The sequence below is a fragment of the Columba livia genome, chromosome 6 (assembly GCF_036013475.1).
Source record: "Columba livia isolate bColLiv1 breed racing homer chromosome 6, bColLiv1.pat.W.v2, whole genome shotgun sequence".
NCBI lineage: Eukaryota > Metazoa > Chordata > Aves > Columbiformes > Columbidae > Columba > Columba livia.
In genome coordinates this window covers 29,185,925-29,207,348 of record NC_088607.1, presented here as the reverse complement: position 1 = coordinate 29,207,348, position 21,424 = coordinate 29,185,925, and positions in this window count along the sequence as shown.

Here is a 21,424-nt window from a genome sequence, read left to right as displayed (position 1 = left end):
CCTCTCTGCATGCGTAAGGCACATGACCCAAGAAGTTCTTGGTATTTTCACATCTTTGGTCTCAGTTAATTCAGTGAGCAAAATTACTTAAAAAGATAGAGACTTCACTATCAGGCTTCATGCATGATGTTTTGTCAGGGTGATGTGGACAAGAGGTAAACTTTAACCCAACACTGTATTAATACTTCATATCACATGTAACGTTATTTCAAATCTCTCTTCAATACAGCTTCAATCCACTTGATAATTTAACATGTCTAAGTAGTTTTGATCAGCAGCTTGAATGAGAGGTCATTCTAAGGAATTCAGCATGATTTAGAAGAGAGAGATATTGATTGATAGGCACAAAATTTAAGCTATGTGATAAGATCACAGATTCTTCTGCTGTTAATATAGTTGTCCTTAGATTTTTTTAAGAGGCTTTTTCTCCAAAACAAATTATGTAGTATCGTGTCCAACCCTTCTCATGTAAGAGGTCTGTATTTTATACTTGCATATATATTACCTTATATATCTGCAGATTTTTTTCTGTGCGTGCAATCCCTTGAAATAATAGGTAACTTTCTACTCTAATTGCAGAATAAGTTAAATATTTAAGCATTTACTCATCTTAAAGGTGTAAATAATCCTAATGAGTGCAAGCACACTGAGGAGCCCCATACTGCTGAGGCCCCAAAGGAAGTCAGGAAAATGGAGGGGTTTGCCTCAGTTGATGAGGACTGGGTTAGGGAGCAACTAGGCAATCTGGACATCCATAAATCCATGGGTCTGGATGGTATGCACCCGCGGGTGCTGAGGGAGCTGGCTGAGGTCATTGCTGGACCACTCTCCATCATCTTTGCCAAGTCTTGGGAAATGGGAGAAGCGCCTGAGGACTGGAGGAAAACAAATGTCACTCCAGTCTTCAAAAAGGGCAAGAAGGAGGACCCAGGTAACTATACACTGGTCAGCCTCACCTCCATCCCTGAGAAACTGATGGAACAACTTATCCTTGGTACCATCTCAAGGCATATCAGGGATAAGAGGGTCATTAGGAGCAGTCAGTATGGCTTCACCAAGGGGAAGTCATGCTTGACCAACCTCATTGACTTTTATGAGGACATAACAAGATGGATGGATGATGGCAGAGCAGTGGATGTGGTCTACCTTGACTTCAGTAAAGCCTTTGACACAGTCTCCCACAGCATCCTTACAGCTAAACTGAGGGAGTGAGGTCTGGATGATCAGGTAGTGAGGTGGACTGCGAACCAGCTGAAGGGAAGAAACCAGAGAGTTGTGGTCAATGGGGCGGAGTCTAGTTGGAGGCCTGTATCTAGTGCAGTGCCTCAGGGGTCCGTACTGGGGCCTATATTATTCAATATATTCATCAATGATTTGCATGAGGGAATAGAGTGTACTATCAGCAAGTTTGCTGATGACACCAAGCTGGGAGGAGTGGCTGACACACCAGAAGGCTAAGGCTGGAGAGTTGGGCAGGGAAAAATTTAATGAAATGTAACAAGGGAAAGTGTAGTCTTATATCTGGGTAGGAACAACCCCGGGTTCCAGTATAAGTTGGGGAATGACCTGTTAGAGAGCAGCGTAGGGGAAAGGGTCCTGGGGGTCCTGGTGGACAGCAGGATGACCGTGAGCCAGCACTGGGGCCTTGTGGCCGGGAAAGCCAATGGCATCCTGGGGTGTATTACAAGGGGGGTGGTCAGTAGGTTGAGAGTGTTTCTCCTTCCCCTCTACTCTGCCCTGGTGAGAACCCATCTGGAGTATTGTGTCCAGTTCTGGGCCCCTCAGTTCCAGAAGGACAGGGAACTGCTGGAGAGAGTCCAGCGCAGGGCAACAAAGATGATTAAGTGAGAGGAGCCATCTCCCTTATGAGGAAAGGCTGAGGGAGCTGGGGCTCTTTAGCTTGGAGGAGACTGAGGGGTGAGTGTCACAAGGATGGAGCCAGGCTCTTCTCAGTGACAACCAATGATAGGACAAGGGGTAATGGGTTCAAAGTGGAACACAAGAGGTTCCACTTACATTTGAGAACAAACTTCTTCTCAGTGAGGGTAACAGACGCTGGAACAGGCTGCCTGGGAGGTTGTGCAGTCTCCTATACTGAAGACATTCAAAACCCACAGGGACACCTTCCTGTGTAACCTCATCTGGGTGTTCCTGCTCCAGCAGGGGGATTGGACTGGATCTTTCGAGGTCTGTGATTCTGTGAAATTGCCAAATGTGCTTTCATGATTTCAACAGAAGCTATAAAATTAGGCTGGCATAATTTCTAACTATGGTTGTCAACATCGTGTTTTCCTCTCTTTAAAAAAATATTAGTGTCATCTCAAATTCTTTTATTTTTTACATATTTCACATTCTTGTTTTGCACCGAAATGGTAATAATTACCTCCCTTCGATACAGAGGGAACATATCAGTCTGGAGAATTTTATTTTCTTTCTCTCCACTTGCAAGCTATTTTGCATACCTAGGAACATTTTTTTTCAACCTTGGATAGTCCAGATGTTCCAGACTTCAGAATTCCAAAATTCCATGAGGGACCCCTGGCTTTTAAATAAATACCGGCGTAGGTGAAACTAAAGTATGTCAATATGGAGCTCAATCCTCAAATGCTAGCCAAGCAGCTGGCATTTAGGCTGACATTGATCAAAAGACACTATTGCTGATTTTGTGAAGTCTGCCAAGATGAAAATATTTATTTCAGTCTGGCTCTGCCATTAAGACAGTTCTCCACGTATTTTAATGTCTAGGGTTAAGCCAGATCTCTTTCATGTTACATTCAAGCATGTTTTAGCCAGAGAAAACAGGCTTTCTAAAGCCATCAGAATAATGGGGTGATTTTAAAATCTCCCCTGGGTTTAATAAAAGATGGTAGTTTTGGTGATATTTCTCTGCTAGCCCTTTCTGTTAATGCTTATCTAGATAATGCATCTTCCAAATGTTCTGACCAGAGTGTTTCTGATATAAAGAACACTTGGTCATGTATCTCCACAGATGTTTTTCCTACACCTTTTTTATTATGAGTTTGGGTTAGAATTTCACAGCTACGCTGAGGGTATTTTGTATTCTCTATGCATCTAGCTGTAGTCATATTGAATTCCCCAGGGGAATCGGGGAATTATAGACTTTTAAAAGACAAGCTTGTTGCAATGAATGCAGTGGTTATTGCCAAATGCCAGCTGAGTTATCATGGTATGACTGGTTCTGATCATCTTTAACATGGTGTCTCATGAACAACATGCATTTTGAATGCCTGATGGTTGATGCAATATAGAACAAGTGTTACCATCAAATGGTGTCTCAAAGTGCTCCAGAAGCAGATGATGTGTATTTTCAATTTATTTGCATCTTTGGGAAGCAGAGAGAGTAAATCTTGTCTGGCAGTTTAACTAAGAATACTGTCATTGTTTTTTGTTTGGTTGGTTGGGTTTTTTTTTTGTGTGTGTAAACTTAAATTTTAAAAACATCTTAGGGCCTGGCTGCCTAGTCGAAGACTAACTGCTAAAGCACTAAAGCAGACTTAATTCAGATTCACTACAAATTGGAATTTGGCTTGTTTTTTCTAATTACTAGTTCATCTGGGAAAAGACAGGAGGAACCTTTAAAATTATTTTTTAATTTAAAATTTTTAAAATGTAGCCTGGTATTTAAGCTCCTGCATGAAACGATGAAACTGACGATCATATAAGTTGTTCTAGTGAAAGATTTAGGTCAGTATCTCAGTGAACCGTTCTACAAGCTCCTTCAAGTTAGTATTAATTTGCTTGTTTAAACTGCAGTGAAACACTTGTTTTGATAAAAGCGACGATTAAAAATAAATAAATAAATAAATAAAAGAAAACATTTAAAGTTGTGGCTTTTTCTTCCAAGATCTTTCCAGGGGCCTAAACCATGCAACTCTTAAAGCAGATGCCTTATTTAATACAAGATGTTTATTTGGGTTTTTTTATTTAGGAAGCTTTGTGAGTAGAGTTGCTGTACATTGCTGTATTCTACATTGCTGGTCACAGAGCAACACAGTAGTGTCTGTCTGTCCAGAGACTGCAAAGCAAATAGCGTTGATCACTCCCGTCTTAATACACAATACACAGCCCAATGCTCTGCAGTTGTGCAGAACTAGTTGGTCATCTAGCCAGGTCATGTGTCTGATATAAAAATATACACTCCTTGGTATCCACAGCAGGTTTTTTTGCTCTTGTCCTGCCTAGAATCTTCTAGCTTTCAAGTTATTCTTTGGGCTGGGTACCAGATATGTGTTCTTCAAACCATGCTTGGTCCTGCTTGCTTACAGTTCTTGTTTTCATTTCTCTGGCAAAACCTGCAATTTCTAGGCCAACATAGGACCCTGACAGCATTTTTATAACTTCCTACTTGTCACTCACACTTGTTTACAGTCAAATTGAGGTAAGGCAAGAATCAGAATCAGTTGATGTGTTGAATGTATCATATGACTGTGTTTTACTGTGTTGACTCAGTGAGAGATTTGGACACACTTCGAGCATCAATTGTATTTCAGTAAAGAGTGTGTTAAACAGACCTACCTTCTCTCTCATTTGCAATTATATGGACCATTACTATTCTTATTTTTTTAGTATAAAATGAGCTTAAGTAGCTATTTCAAGAAAAAAGGAGCACGTAGTAGAAAAGCATTGGCAAGATTAATGTGTGTGTGCGTATTTATGTGTATGTGCATAAGCTCCCATCAACAGGAGTTACAGCAGAGGTTCCAAAAAGTAGTGACATTTGACTAAAAACTGTTTTTTTTAAGGTTTCCATTACCCATATTTGACTTTATACAGTGCTTGCTGTGGCTGGTCAGCTCCAGGATTCACTACCAATGCATATTGTGCTGAAAACCTATTCCCACTAAATAAAAATTCTTATTACTGCAGTGATTTGCTTTATATTGCCACAGTGTTAGAGACATAGTATTCAGAAACATAGTTAAGGCATTGACACTTCTTACAAAAAGACTAGAAACAGTTCTGTTGGTTTAATGAAACTCTAGAAGTTTTGAAGCACTCTCCAATTTCCATCTGTTTCAACTTGTCAGCAGATCACAAGTTCATTTCTGAGCTGCTCACTCTCTTGGCATCCATGGAGGCCACTGCAACAATCAGCCAGCCCTGGAACTCTGTTTTGCACCCTTCCAGTTCACTCTCTGCACTGGTTGCTGCTGTCTGCAACCAGTAGTTAGAGGTGATGTAATGAACAGCTCCACCGGCTAAGGCTTAGAAAATACATCAGAACTATGCATTTGGCCATCTCAGGATAGCTCCAATGGCTTAATGGAGAAAGATGGAATTATTTGTGGGTGTATGCAGAGAAAATCTTGCACGTACTCTGTATGTAGTTTATAAGTATGCAAAGGGAATTACATCACCATAAGGATATCCTTTTTTTCAGTGTATAGATATTGAATAAATTCTCATTTCAGGCTTTGGGCATCTTAACCACAATCTGAGATTCTCTCATGAAATGTGTGACAATTCAATGTATAATTGTTCAATTTGTTCAAACATCCACAGCAATAAAATATTCTCCATAGTGAATATGGAGGTCCTTTCCCTCCAGGGAAAAAAAAAAAAAAACAAACCAAAACAACAACACACACATAAAATAAAAAACAAAACAAAAAAACTCAGTCTAACAAAAAACACCACTACAAGACATGTGGTTATCTATCTGAAGTTACTTTTAAGTGTTGATTTTCTCATAAATAGAGAAAAACTGGGCAAAAAATCAGGAGGCCAGCACCCATAATAATTGGACTGTGTATTAAAGATTAACTTAGGTTTTACAATAGAAGTGTCGCTATTTCACTGGGTTCTGTAAGTGGCTCTTCCAACGATCTGCCTTACAACTGTGTCTGTTCCCCCATCCCCTGTTGTCAAAAAGATAACATGAAATAGAGCTGAATGACCTGATTTCTTAGGACAAGCTGACCTGTTTCAGTGTTCAATCTTTAGCCATAAGCTTCAAGTGCCAGTCCTCTGGGGTTCTTTGTGGGAATATGTAGAAACCATATTCTATAGATGCAGTCAATGGAAGAAGGAGAAACTTCACTGAATTCCAGTGTTATTAATTTAGTCCTAAAGAATAAAAGGATTCTGAGCCTTGTAGTTTTCTTTGCCGTATTCAGCATAGGAGAAAATCTTTACAGTTAGAATGAAATTAAACTGGGACAGATCTTCTGCTGATACAGGTTGCCTACTGGTTTATAATTTTGGCTCTGTGATACTCATGGCTAAAAAAGTAACAGGGGAAAAACAAACAACCAAAACCAAACTAAAACACCTTAGTATTACATGACCTGGAAGCTCAAAGATTAAGGAAAAATTGTCAGTAAATTTCATTCGTTTGATGGGAGACTAGGCAATGCACTTTCAACAGATTAATTTTATACTGGGAAATTTTGGATTTTGTCCTTGACCATAGGGCACTAAAAAGACCCTAGAGAAATCATAATGTAAGTTTTAATGTGTTCTTGTATTGAATACCCTAAGTTTCTTCATAATTTTTTCAGCCTTTGAATAGTCTAGGTTCTGCTGTACAAATATTCCTTCTCTTGTCACCTTTGGTATGCTAATGATGTCTGGAGTTATTGAAGATGAACACGTTTGAAAATACTTCTGCCGTATCAGGAGACATCTTTCTAATCAGTGTGAACCCTGTTTGCTGTAACAGTCAATACTGTAGTACCTGTTAGCTGCTTGGGATAATTGTACGGATACACAACAACAACAACAAAATCAGTTTTAAATGTATAAGATAATGACTTTATTTTCAAAATCTTGGCCAAGACTGAAAAATCTGAAGTGTTGCCAATGTGGCACTTGGTTTATATACATGCATAAAAAGCATTCAGGAGCTTGAAATCAAAAATATACAAAATTTCAGTATGAGTAGCTGAAAATGTTTTGCTAAAGCTGATTTTAAATTAAAATGTGGCTTTCTACAAAAAATGCTGTTTAAGAGGCAAATATTAGTATAAAACCTTGATTCATCATACATTGATTATAACATTCAGTAAGGGCTTTGCATGACAGATATATGGGAAGTATAAGTAACATTTAAAACTAGCAAATGATATTTTGATTTCATGTGCTTTTTCTATTCAGATTCTTGTTAAATCTGTTGTCTTGCAGAACTCTGCTTACTCCCTCTAAGAAACATCTCTGATTTTACCAGCTCAGATTTTTGTTTAAATGAATTTAGAGTTTGTTGTCAGAGAGATGAAAATGTCAGCAGTATTGTACTGTATAATCAAATCAAATTGTTGCTGTAGGTCATAAACATACAAAAATACTTTGTTTCACTGTAGATTCACAAGAAGCTGAAAAGTTGAACATCAAGGCAATCCCTTTGAGTCAATTAACTTTATTAATTTTTGAATCTTTGCTGATGTTGGCATTCTCATTCTGTTTTGTACACTTAGATTTATGGGGTGCAAAACCATTTCTCACACATCCAGCTGGGTTAATTCATCTGGAAGAAGAAAATTCCTTCAACTTTCTGGTCTTGAAAGCTGCAGTGTCACCTCTCTTCCAACGCACTGGAAGACAAAATATCAGAACTAAGCATATTGTTTATATTTCTTTGGTGGTGTAAACATATCATTCCTGGAGTCCATTTGCTTCAGTTTGTGTCTTGGATCTGGACCCAGGTGCTAACTCCTCCCTTGCGAACACTTATGTAGAGGGCACATTGACAGTCAATACTGCCTCCCTATTCAGTAGTATTTTTGTTATAACTACATTTGTATGGATTCACTTCCTTAGCAGAGAGAATTCTTTAGCTTATAGAATAGCAAAACTTGAAAACAACACAGGACTGCTTTTCAATGTCTCTAAATAGAAATTTTAGAAAATTGCATACTTTTGTTCCCCAGAAAGCAGAGGCCACACTAGCAGACTGTTGTTTGCAGGTATTTTCTGCCAAAATATTTTGTGTTTTTCAGTGAGTCAATACATGCTTTGTTGCTTCTGTATGTTAGAGATATTGAAGTTTTAGTCATGGTGAGGTCACAGTCAGCATCACTATAAGATGAAACATAACCCCGTGGGCTTGTTCAAATTTCTAGTAAGCTGAGTCAAAATTTGAACATTCCTGTGGTATTTATGGTTCTTAGCTGTCCTTGTAGTTGCACTGACTGCCTACTAGCAGTGCAGTGATTGCAGTGTAGCATGCCACCTAATTAGACACCTTCAGTTCATATTCTCTCATGTCCAGAGCATGATCAAGTGTCACCCTCTGCATTGCAATATATATATTGCTGAAGTACAGATCCTGATCCTATAAAGTTTCTATAGCAGTTTTTGCAAAATTAAGAATGCGAGCCTCAGTGGAAAAGCTTTTCTTAATATGAACGAAACGAGAGTAATTTGCTGTCAGCAAAGCAGGTCTCCTACTTTCAACACGACTGCTTTTTGATGTGTGTAAATATCATATTTTACTCTCTCTCAGAATTAAGAATGTGTATTTCACAATATCTAGAGGCTTTCTTTGTTCCCTAAAGCACATTCGCAAAATTTGAAAGTCTTTAATCTGCTATAGAGCTAAATCCCTAGATTTCTAGGTTTCTATTTGTTTTTAATACCTGTTTACATTGCTCTTGAAGTTTTTATTCCTTTAAAAGAAGCCTGGATCTACCTATGCGTTCCTAAATTGTCAACCCAGGTTTTTTAAAAATACTACCAGACTACTAAATCCGAGTGACTGAGTTTCCTGGCTCTGAGTTATGTCAATCAACTTGAAATGTGTATTACAAATTAGTAAATGAATGCAAATTCATTCACTGTCAGATGATGCTTCTTGTCAGATTAACTTGTGCACCTCCCCAGTTGCAGTGATTCATGATAGGTGTATCTCTTACACTTTATTCCTTGATTTTGTTATTAGTGCTTCTCATGGTTCTGTAACATGTGGAAGATATCAGTGTCTTGATATCTGAAGGAAAGTTTGAATTCAGTGCATTTTCAAAAAGATAATGATGTAAGCACTGAATTGACTGCTACTTCTGTTTTAAAACTACTTGACCACAAAAGAGATTGCTCTAAGCCCGCTGGGCATGTAGTCATACACTCAGCTTTACACTTCCCAAGCAGAAAGTACTTATGCAGACTGAAAGTCACAAGTACTTTGTCCATTTAGGCTCCTACAGAAAACTTCCAGTGCACACCAAATTTTAATGAAGTTTTATGAAATACTTAATGAAATCACAATGACAGAATTAATAATTTCATGACTGTATAATACTATTTTCCAAATGAATTTAGTATGGATTGTTTTGTCTCTTCCTATACACTACTTTAACTTGCTTCTGAGGGTCATGTTTTATTTTTTGCTTTATCATTTACCTAGAGGAATATTTCATACAAGCAGTAAATTATTAATCAGTTTTATCATACTTCTAATATGTACTGCAAATGTAATGGCACTGAGATCCTCTTCAAGTTGCTTGCTATCCAGTGAACCAATGAGGCATTACATCCTTTAAGTAGATATGAGTGAATAGGTCATTCAGTGTTAATCATCTGCATTTTAGAGGCAAGTTATAACATTTGAAAGCAGCCCATTTATGCTGAGGTACAAAATTACTCTTTTCTATACAACTGCTTGACCTCAGCAGATCATGTGACTTCATTTTCCCTTACATAATCGTCCATGAACTTGCTAATTACTGACTTGCTATATGAGATTTTGTATTTCTTAAATTTTCATGTGCTCAGTCCCTTTCGTATTCTGAGGTGAGAGTGAGAGCAAAAGTACGAGGGTGGTAATGTAACAGCATTAATCAAGACAGTAAGTCATTGTGTCAGTTAGGGGTGGTCATAGTTTCACATAATCTAACCGTCAATACGCAGCACACTATGTGAAAGAGCCATCAGAATTTTAAGATGTTAGATGGGTCATTTTTGGAGGTTTTGTGTAATAATTACTACAGGTCTCAAACTTAGTACTGAATGCATCTGAATAAATTTATTCTTTGTATAGAAAGGCTTTATTTGGTTTCTCAATGGATGAAGTAGACATCAGGAAAAGTCTATACCAATAACGTGGGTTTAAACTGCATCAAACTACCATAGTATTGTAAGGAATTTTCAGCAGAAGAATCAGGCTTGTATTGTGTGCCACTGTTTTACATTCAGTATTATGAAAGTATTCTCGTAACTCACATTAGAACTTTCCTTCTTTGCTGGTCCTCATTCCCTGTTTAGCCCTTGCTTGATTCTCCTCTACTCCCACTTTTTCCTGTTGGTCTTTGTTTGTTCATTTTTCTCTCATTTTCCTCTCTTATTCTACGCTGTGACCCTCTCACCCTTTGCCAACACAAGAATGGGACCCAGGCAGTAGGTCACAGGGAGGGATGGCTGATGGATTAGCTGCACTTTCAGTTCAAACTACCCACTTGCAGCCCACTGAGCCAATACTACCTGGCTGTAAGCCAGATGTTGCAGCTGTTTTAGGCTTCCTGTTTCATTATAATGTGTTCAGGAACTTCAGACTCTCTGTTAGTGGGAGATGTGTGCAGAAGATGCATTTTTGGCTCAGAAGTTTTGCACGTACCTCATAAGATCTGTTGTCTACAACCCATGTGAAGTCAGTGAAAATTGTGTTTGCATCACAAGAATCCATATCGTGAGTTATAATTTTAACACAGATCTCCTGGGCTTCTGTGCTTCCTTCTGCTGCTTTCCTACCAAAACAATTTTCTGGTGATATTTTAGTAATTCTCATGCTAGTCATTTGAAGGAAACATAAAAGTAAAGAGGAAACAATCATTTGCAGAATTAAGATCCTTTATAACTCCTAGAATACTTTTGATAGAATCGTAGTTCTAAACATAAGAGAATAATTTATTTTGTGTAAATAATGCTTCCACATTAGTAAGCAAGATAAATTTCTAAGAAATAAAAGCCATGTTCTTGACTCATTTCTAACACTTTCTTCATCCTTTTCTTCTTGATGAGCTGACTGCAGCATGTTGTATACATTTGCAAACTACTTTCAATTTGTCAAACACTTCATTATCAAATGGTTATTTTTAAGTGAAAAAAAAAATGCAGCTCTCATTGTTTTTCCAGAATAAATGAATATGCCAAAATACTTAAGAACTATTAGAATACAAGAATGGTCTGAACTTGTTTTTAGATGCAGATAGATTTTGTCTGCATACAGGAAATACTAAGGCCTGCACAATACATTTTCTTCGTACCATTTAGCTTTGAACAAATATAGCAACTCTTCTGATAGAAGTGGCTCAAGGGCTGAACCATCACTGCAAGTCACATCACAATGATCTGTGTGTAGTTCAGAATACTAAATTGTAGAATTTGGTTTTAGAGCCCAATTATGCATAGTTGGTGGTTTGAGGGTTTTTGTTTGTTGTTTTTTGTTGTTGTTTTCGTCACTTTTGTTGTTGTTGTTTGTTTGTGGTGGTTTTGTTTGAGTTTTTGTGTGTGTGTGTGTGTGTGTGTTTGTTTTGCTTTGTTTTCCCCTCCACTTTACAGTGATTCAAACACAAGAGGTGAATATGCAGGATTTGTTTTTCAGAGGTTGATCTTAACATACTGTGTTTCTCCCCCTGCGGTAACCTGTTCTATACCCAGGCTATAAATATTGAGGGACTTGACATTTAAATATGAGTCCATTTGGGTTTCCTCACAGAACTGTATGTTTCATTTGTTTTCATAGGGAATACCTGTCTCTCTATTCGTATAGCCTTTGCAACAATAAAGTTGAAAATGGCATGAAAAGTAATATATCATTATCATGCCATTTTGAATCTGCTTCAGCAGTGCACAGAATCACTGCAAATTTACCTTTAGTGTATCTCTGCAATACTCACCCACTGGCTGAGAGATAAGAGAAATTTTGCTGTATTGTGGTTAAAAAAAAAAACCACGATCATCACTGTTATTTTAACCTGGATTATTTCACTACAGGCAGCTGCATAAGTACAACTACTGTGGCTGACTTATCTCAGGGGGAAGTACAGCAGAGCAAGTGGGAAGTGAGTTGGCTACATTTCTGAGAAAACTTATTGTAGAACTACAGCCCCGATTTTCTTTTCCTAAGCAAATAATCCAAGTCCTTTCCTAGCAAATAGTCAAATCCTCAGATACACTTCCATTTCTAGCCAGCATGTCAGAAAGAGTCAGGATGATACATATCCACCTTCTTATTTCTGATGTTGCATTTCTGTTATTGAAACATATCAGTGCTAGAGATCTTCTGAGACAAAAAATTCTTGAGTTACATCAGGGATGAACATAGTCTAACAGAGTCAATAGGTGTCCCCAGATATTATGTGAGAACTGCCATATTATCGTAGTATACACTGCCTTTGAGCGCCCTGTATTGACAGTACTGGCCTATTGCAACTGACTGAGGTCATAATTTCGTTTTTGAATAGCAGAATCTGTTTAACTGGCACAGGAACCAGACTTGAGATAAGCAAGCAGCCACCTAAGAACATGCTGAGCTTCTTGGGGCAAGGACTATGTTATTGTGACTGGATTTACTCACTCCCTTGTGAGACTGAGATTTCATCCAGAGCTGCTGCACTGTGAGTTCTTTGGGGAGGAGGGCTACACAAACATGCTGGTTTGGAATTTAATAACTGTATTCAAGGTGAATTTGAAGCTGTGTGTTGAGCTTTTTTGATTTGCCGCTCTGTGAGGTGTGGAGCTGCCAGTGGCAGACAGCACTACCTGGAACCACGTTCCTAGAGACAAGCCTGGCCCCCTGTGCTTGGGGAAGGGGGGACTAACAAAGATTTGAATTCTCCAACGGGAAAACATTTTGTCAAAAAATTTCTCATTTATTGTCATCCATTTCGAGAACATAAAATGTGCTAGGAAGAAGAGGTTTTTTCTGTGACATTTTTACCTGGATTTTACTGAGACGGTTATTTGCGGAGAACATTTGGGGATCTGAGTTTGGGTTTTAAATTCACCTTTCCCCAAAATCGATCTCTGACATCTTAGTTCAGGCCTGTTGCTCTTGAAAAGTTAGATGCTGCTTTGGGCTTAGAGTCCATTTCTGATATTTGGAAATACAAAGGCAGTAATAACTTGAGTAGAATAGGAAATGGTCTTATTAAGCGCTGTCTTGTTCTAGCAAACCATACTCCAGTTGATCTAACGTTAGGCCAGCTGTTAATAATTTTACAAGCAGAGCATGAAATAGCAGCTTGATACCTGACTAAAGGGGAGCTACAGCATTGCACAAGAACATTTAAATGTACTACCCTTAGTGAGCAGATGTTAATGCTATTTCAAGGAGTGTCAGTGAAGAGTCTTTGATATTGTGATTGGGATACTTGCTATTACATCCATAGTGACAGCTCCAATTGACAGGATTAAAAAGGCAAAATTAAAAAAGGAATTATTTCATGCCCTCAAGTGCAGATAAGAACAGTTACATCTCTGCTACGTGTCTTGGCTTGACAGTGAATTTTTTTTCTTATGGCTTTTCATACCCTGTACAATTCTTAAATTCTCTGTGTCATTTCACTTAGTCTCCTCTCTCATATTCTCTTCTTTTCTGCCACATCTTTTTATTCTCCTGACCCCTCCCCCTAAACATTGATTCTTTCTAAATGTCTTTTTTTTGTGACTTTTATTTATTCTATAGTCTGGAATTACTTTTAGTCCTCGTTATTTCTTTCTGCCCTGGCTTTTCTAATTCCTGTCCAGTATTTTAAGGTGATCATCTGTGAGATTATAGTGAGAAATGGTGACAGAAATCTCACTTCCACTTCCCCCACCCAAAAAATAACACAGAAAATCTCTGATATGTTTGAACATATGGAGAGACATCACAGGCTAGAAAAGTAATCATTCCTTTCTATGTAGGTTTTTGAGGTGGTACATGTTCTATTTAACCAGAAGGCTTTTTGGCATTTTAACATGAGATTTATTTTTTTTTTTGGGAAGATTAAAATATGATATTTAGAATAAGAAATACCTCTTTACAAAAAATAAAAATAGCAAGCAATGTTATATGGCACTTTCAGTCTAAGGGCTTGAACTGTTGTGTAAATAACTCTTGCATTTCCACTATTTAGCAAATATGTAAACTGAGGTGCAGTAAGGTTTTTTCCAAAGCTGGCTCAGCAAAACTCTCAGTATTCTGAATCCACGTGTCCTAAGGAAGCGTGCTGGTGATCCCTCCTACGCAAACAGAAATTACCTTGACAGGTGGAAATAGTTGGGATTTATAAGAGTGATAACTACAGCTACACCACATTTTTCAATTAAGTTTGTTTAAAATGTATGGATGCATCTTGATTTAGGGTCCCTAAACAAAAGGAGTAACTGAGTATGTAATGTCAGTTTGACTCATGTGTTGGTGCAGTCAGGATGTGCATTGATGGGAACTGACCAGTGAAGGCTGAAGTAAGGAGGGGAGGCTGGAGGACAGGGCTTCAGAAATCCTAAACAGAATCCCCTGTGACCAAGAGAATGTGTATTTTTGTTTATTTGTTCCACTTAAGGAGCTGATCAAGTTGTTAGTTAAGACTCGAAGTAGACCAAGGGCTCAGAGTGTTTAGCAGGGAGGTATCACTTCAGCTTCTGGTCTTGCCACTCATCTCAAGACTGTTGTGTTGTTTCTTTTGGCAAGACAAAAACCCCAGCAGAAGACATTAGGATATGTCAAACTTTGTGATCCTGCATCTGCTCCAGGTAATAATAAGTATCAAGGTAATGATAAAGGTAATTTTTAAACTGATGATTGTGAAACTTGTCATTGGAGATTTGATTATGATATTAAAAGTCCTAAGAGTCTGGGGGATGCTTCCTAGGTGATAGACCTAACAGGTAGTTGGCTGTTTGGCTTATTTTCAGTGGGCTGATTATTTTAATGGTGCTGGTATTTGATAAAATTTATTTGAAGTTACTGCATAATTAATTCTTCTGGGATGGTTAGTGGATCCCTGATGACATGTCTTTATTATTTTATATACTAATAGATTATTTTATATTCCTTAATATTTATATTTGAAACGAAATAATTAGACATGCATAATTTTTCCGTTTCTGTATTGTTATAGTGTAAATATTACAAGAAACTTGAAAATTGGTGTGTGACTTCATAGTCTGTAATTACCTTTGCAGCTCAGTTTTTGGCTGAATTTTTGTAACACTTGTGGATTGGAATTGGTGCTGTCTCAGGCAGCGACATTAATGATGAACCAGAACTTTACCAGGGTTTTATGTCATTATCTAAGCAGTGTGGTACACATTTTAAAATACTAATCTCTCTTGATGTGCAAGCATCAGTTTAAAATTATTCACATGACAAAACTATCTGGCAAGCATAACATACTTGGTGGAATATTGCCCAGAGTGAAAATTTGGGAAGAAGTGTTCATTTTTTTTACTATTTTTTGCTTAGTTGAGGTAGGAATTCTTTCACACTGCATTATGAAACAAAGATGATTTCTGCCCAATCTGTAGACAGAGTAACAGATTTCTTTCTGTGTACAGCAACATTTAACTTTGCCATGATTACTTTCAATTGCCATTGGAAATTTAACCGACAGATCAGGCCCTATAACATCCCACTTCTGCATTCACGAATAAAGTGAAAGTGAAATACAGAAAAGGACAACAGCGTTAGCATTGTGTGACCTGAAGTAAGATACAAAATTAGTCACAAGATAATTACACCTTGACTCAACAGAGTATAGAATGTTCTGTTTAAAGTCTGATACATTTTCTAACAAATATGGGCTTATATGGAAAATAATAATCCACCTAATACAAAATGACAGGCAGTAAAATATGACAGAAGACCAAATTTTCATTCTATAAAGTTGGAGAAGTTTTCCAAAGTGTTTCAAAAGTTTAAAATACTTGAAAGCACAGTTAATTATCTTGAAATTAATCAAATAAACATTTCAAGTGATCCAAACTTCTTTCTTTTTTCAAATGTGGTGTATTGTGTGGAGAAAAAACAAAACAAAACAAAAACAGAATTGTAAGATAGGATTTTTGGTTTGAGGGGAAGTAAATTTTCTGCTCGAACATACTAAGTAGTATTTTATAATACTACTCTTCATCTGTCCATGTGGAATCTGTGCCCCTGTCTGCAGCCTTAGGAGGGGTATGAGGGTAGGATTGAGAGATATCCAGCTGCCCTATGCCATCTAATCACAGTCTCCTATGCAAATATATTTCTGTCGTAGTGTGAAGGACCTTGCAGTGTATCAGCTTTTCTGCAATTGTAGAGTGATTTCTAGCTCTTGGGGCTGCAGTTCCAGCACCTTGTGTTGCACTTCAGATTCAGCAGGAAAAAGTGAAACAATAGAGCTGTCTCCAGAAGCCCTTGTGAACTGAATTAACTGTGCACATACCTATTGACTGAAGGAAATTAACTATGTGACAATGGAGAGGATGGGTTGCAAAGAGCTTGAGATAACCATGTGGGCTGTGAGGAAACATGCTGATTTATTTACAGTAGGTTTACTATGATATATTGGTCTTCGCTAGGTTTCAACCTTTCTCTGTTGGAGTGTTTCTAAATGCAATTTGAACAGACATTTTTCTTAACCCTGTTTTTTTGGTTAAATTACTTTCTTCTCCAGCTCCTGAGTTTTTTTTGGGGTGGGTTTTGGAGGGATTTTTTTAGATACCATATTTTTTATGTTAGCCTCACTTTGCAAAAATGTTTATGCATTGGAGACTTGCTCATTTGCAAGCATTAGCTCTGCCGCATATCTGTGTGTTACTGTATGCATTATTAAAGATTTCAGTTCAAGAGGCTGTGTAATTGGCTTATTTATGCCAAGTCGTCTCTGATTTCTTTAGTTTTATTCATACTCCTCGCTTGTTCCCAAACATACCCATTCTCTTCTACATAAATATTCCCCATGCCAGAAGTAAAATAACACCACTACCAGGTACAGCAATGTATTCATTAAATCTATGGGAATTTGGTTCTTTCTTTAATATGTAAGAAAGATTTTAATCCCCTTTTCTTTCCTTATGGCATGCAGCTTACTGTGCATAGCTGGAATTCTGGTAATAACTTAGGAATGATGGACCAAGTGATTCTGCTTGTTGCCTATTAGTACACGCATATGAGCATGACTACATGTATAGGTAGATAGATGCAAGGACAAATACCAAGTTTGGCATTACGAAAGAGTTAGAATGCTGGACCAATAACTATTATTGTTACTAATATCTGTGGAGGACAGCATTTTCAGAAGTTATTTACTGTGTTGAATGAATGACATTCAGATGACCAAATGATGGTCACGTAAGAACCTTGAAGTGGACCTGCCTTATAACTTTTCCTTCTGTGAACATGCCAGATAGACCAAAAGGCTTTTAAATTCAAAACTCCTAATTTTCTTGTACTTTAAAAGGGGACACTTAATGCTAGACAAACCTTGGAATGGACAGGTGAGACAGAACACAGGGTTTATAAACCAATCTCATCCTGCCTAATGTGGGTTTATGTGTTTCCTTAATTCTAGGTGTGGTTTCAATCACCTCAAGGTACATCCATGTTAACAGGTACTGTAGTGCACTAGTAGTGTTTTTTGAAGAGCAAAGTAATTTGATGCTGAGGCAGTGACATCCACCCATAAACACTTCAGGGGGTTATTTTTGTCTAGCTCTAGTCTAGTCCTAGGGACTGAATGCCCATTAGCTGTCAGAGCACATTAGAGGTGCTCCTGGAAAATATTTTCAGTTTAATTTCATGTAAAAGGAAACCAACTTACATGTTCCAAAACAGTGTCATGATATGAATCAGTGCATGGCAGATGTAGAAAACCAGGACTTTTGCTTTAAAGAAAAAAAAAAGCACTGAAACACTTCTGTAGATAGACTGTAGATAGACCATTCAGACTTTCTGAATTGCAACAGACTGTCCAGTTCCCCTTGAAAATGTGGACTCTCTACTTGTGCATGTGAGCATCGGGACCCCTGTTCCTTGTAACAATCCTCTTGTTCTCTTCCTCTGCCACCTCTCACAGGCTGTTTTAGCTTTCCCAGCTTGAGCAGGATCTGTTCTTCTCCAGGAGGAGAGCTGTCTTCCTCTTCAGTGTTTCATCTGACCCTATTACTCTTTTTAAATGGCATATACAGTTTGAGAATAAACAAATAAAGTAAGTACTGTCTGTGATAATCTTACAGTACGAAGTTTAATCTGAAGATACAGACTATTTAGCGGTATGGAAATAATTTGGCTAGCAATGTTGGTAAATAGCATCAGAATTAGTGTAAGTACAGTGGAGGCAGGAGGGCCAGTGGCAACTCTCTGGGTTTCAAGTTTGTTATATTGGGCCACAAAGCTTAATGAGAGAAGGCTTTATAGTTCTTTCATATGTTTAATTTTTTTCCTATTGATAAATTGTCAACCGGATGCGTTTCAACAAATTTATGATTGCAGTTACTCAGCCAATGTTTGTTGTTATATTTCAGGCAGTGAATTGCTGACAAACTGTTTTCTATCAGTGATCCTTGGAATATTTGCCATTAATTGTCTATATGTGTAAACTGATTTATTTTGACTGTGTGCACAGGTGACACTTTTTCTCTTGCTTGAATATGTTTGTTTGTATGACCAGGTTTCCACATTGGCTTGTTCAAGTTTCATTATCTGTGAAAATATGGCTAACTTCATTTGTGATTGTCATTCTTCTAAGCTGAAGAAGCTTGGCTGAAGCTCTCACAAAAGTGAATTCAAAAGCAAACCGATTTGAATACAGCTTAGTCCTATAGGTGAGGGTCTTTTTTTTGTTTGCTCAGCTCTTCAGTTATGTGAACAATCAATTTCTATGAAATTCAGGTTGTATTTTTCTTTTAAGAGGTATATCACATTTTTCTTAACCAAAGGGTGTTTACATCACTTTAGATGACTTGTAGAGGTTAATTGCTGACTTTTGTTATTTGGACTCTCTTTGTTCAGAATAAGACTTTCCATTCATTTAAAACAGGAATGTGGAAATCATGCACTGAGCACTAAAGTCAGAATGGGTCAAATGCACACACCAAATGCTACTTAAATATTTGCCATGTGAATGTACGTATTTTCTATGAAATATATACTTTTCTGACAAATCCTTGAGTTCTCGAGGACTTATGAGTAATGAATTCACAAATGGTTTAAATTCTTTGAACTGAGCTGCTTCTTGGAAAATCATTTTATTTAAAACCAAGGAAACAGGTCTTCTGATACTGCTGTAATAAGTAAGCAAATTATTCCTCTACAGTTCATTTAAAACAGTTCGGTTTTAGCAAAACCAGACTTTCAAAATTATTAATCCTGTGCACCAAAATTTGTGCACTTTTTTCGAATATAATCATCGTAAGACTGTTAATATTAAAGTACTATTTAATTTGATTTTACTATTTCGAGCTCTCAAGTGTGAGTAGACAGTCCACATTTTTTATGTCTTCCCTTGCAAAGAGAGATAGAAATGTGCTCATATTTCAGTGGACAATGAGGTTCCCATGTGACTACTTAGTATCAGATGTTGGGAATATCTAGAGCTGAAGTCCTGTGTACCACTTGTGAGGTCCCTTCAAACACATTTCAGGGAGAGCAGGCTCAAAACTATGTGTGGAAAACTTTTCACAGCAACCTCTTTTCATGCTCTTATCAGGGTTTCAACTGATAAATATCTAAAAGTATTATGTGTTCTTTCCGGTTTCTTCTTTCTTCACTGGATAAATCCACAGTTCTTTCTGTCCCACCTGTACCAGATGTTTCTTCTATTTGTTTCTGTTTGCAAGTCATCAAGAACTGATATTCTTCATCTGAAACAATGATCCCTAGAAAGCCGCTGGTCTGAACTGAAAATAAGAGGAATTCAGACATAGAGTCTGTCATAAAGGAAAATATTTTAGAGGGGTTTTTTTAGCCAAAGTTAATTTTCTGGTACTTTATGTTAATTTTTATTTCCGAGATTTCTTGAAAAATACCATGTGTATACTTAAGCATCATGCCAGTAAATAGCCATATCAACTCAATTATGGAAGAGCTATACTCCTAAATTTACAAACAAGTTACTAGAACTTCCCAACTTTTTGGATGGCAGATAAACGCATTATGCAAACAAAATGCTTTATTGAGTGATGTCCTATATCTGGAGAGTATATTAGAAATCAATAGCAGTACAGAATGAAAATTAAGTAATGTGGTTAAGCATCTCTAAATGATGCCATTTTAAAAGCTGATTAGAAATAAATATGCCAATTTCTATGGAACCTCTGTTTGAAATAGAAATGTGATTATTCAGTTTATGTTTGCAACAATGAGACGTCAGAGCCGTAGACTGCGCATGGTTTGATGAAAGAGTGGACCATTATGAACACAGAAGCTGCAATAGGATGCTGCAATAATATACTGCATGCAAACTCTAAGAGAAACACATCTAAAAGAGGTTAAGAAGCTTGAGATCCCCATTATTCAGACCAACTGGGCTAGAGATGAATAAGGAAACGCTACTAAGATGTAAAGTGGATGACCAGATGGGATTACTTGATTCTGCTGAGAGTAAGCTACTTAACCTACTAACCCAAGGTGATCAGCCAACAAAGAAATGAGGTGACCATCCTAGACAGTTTAACATGATCTGTTTTGTTTGGGTTACATATTATCATAAACTCAGAGCAACGTTTGCAATATTGAACGAGGAGCAAATTATGTTTGACACAGGAAACAATTCCTATACAGCAAAGATTTGGCATAAAACTAACAGGTTATGGGTGAGGGTTAGTTATGGAGGTTTTTTTGTTTATTTGGTTTATGTTTGGTTGGTTGTTTTTGGTGTTTTGTTTTAGAGGCTCTATTTTCTAAAATTTACATCCACAACAATCTTTCTTATGCCAGGCATTCTTCTCAAGTAAGTAGATTTACTTATGATTAAAGAAAAATATTCAGAGTAGGAAGAAGAATTAGTCTGGTCCACCAGGTATTACTAATCATTAAAATAAACTCTTTGTCTGGCAGTAGTTTCAGATAGCCAGACATTTGTTATTATTAGGATCATCGTCTCGCCTAGAGAACTGCACAGAGCTTTTCCTTTGGCTGCACTGCCAGAGCTTTACTTTGAGGGAGTCCATGCTTTCCCTCATTTTTCCCTGCTGGAAGAACAGGGGTGTCAGATTAAGCCCTACTGTGATTTACAAATGTGAAATAGCCGCTCTTTTGCAGCTCCTGTTTACATCTATGCCAATGAACCAGAGAGATAAAATGTCAATATGCCCTCGAGGAAATTTGTCCTGATTTCCATTGTATAATGATTACTTTAATTCTCTGCATGAGTCTAAATACACTGGAGTTAAATGAAAAGACCAATCCTGGAAATGTGCTGAGACACCAATTTTATCACAGTAATAGTAATTTTCTCCTCTTCTTTTTCTAATTTTCCTAGAACTTTTATACAACTTTGAAACATAG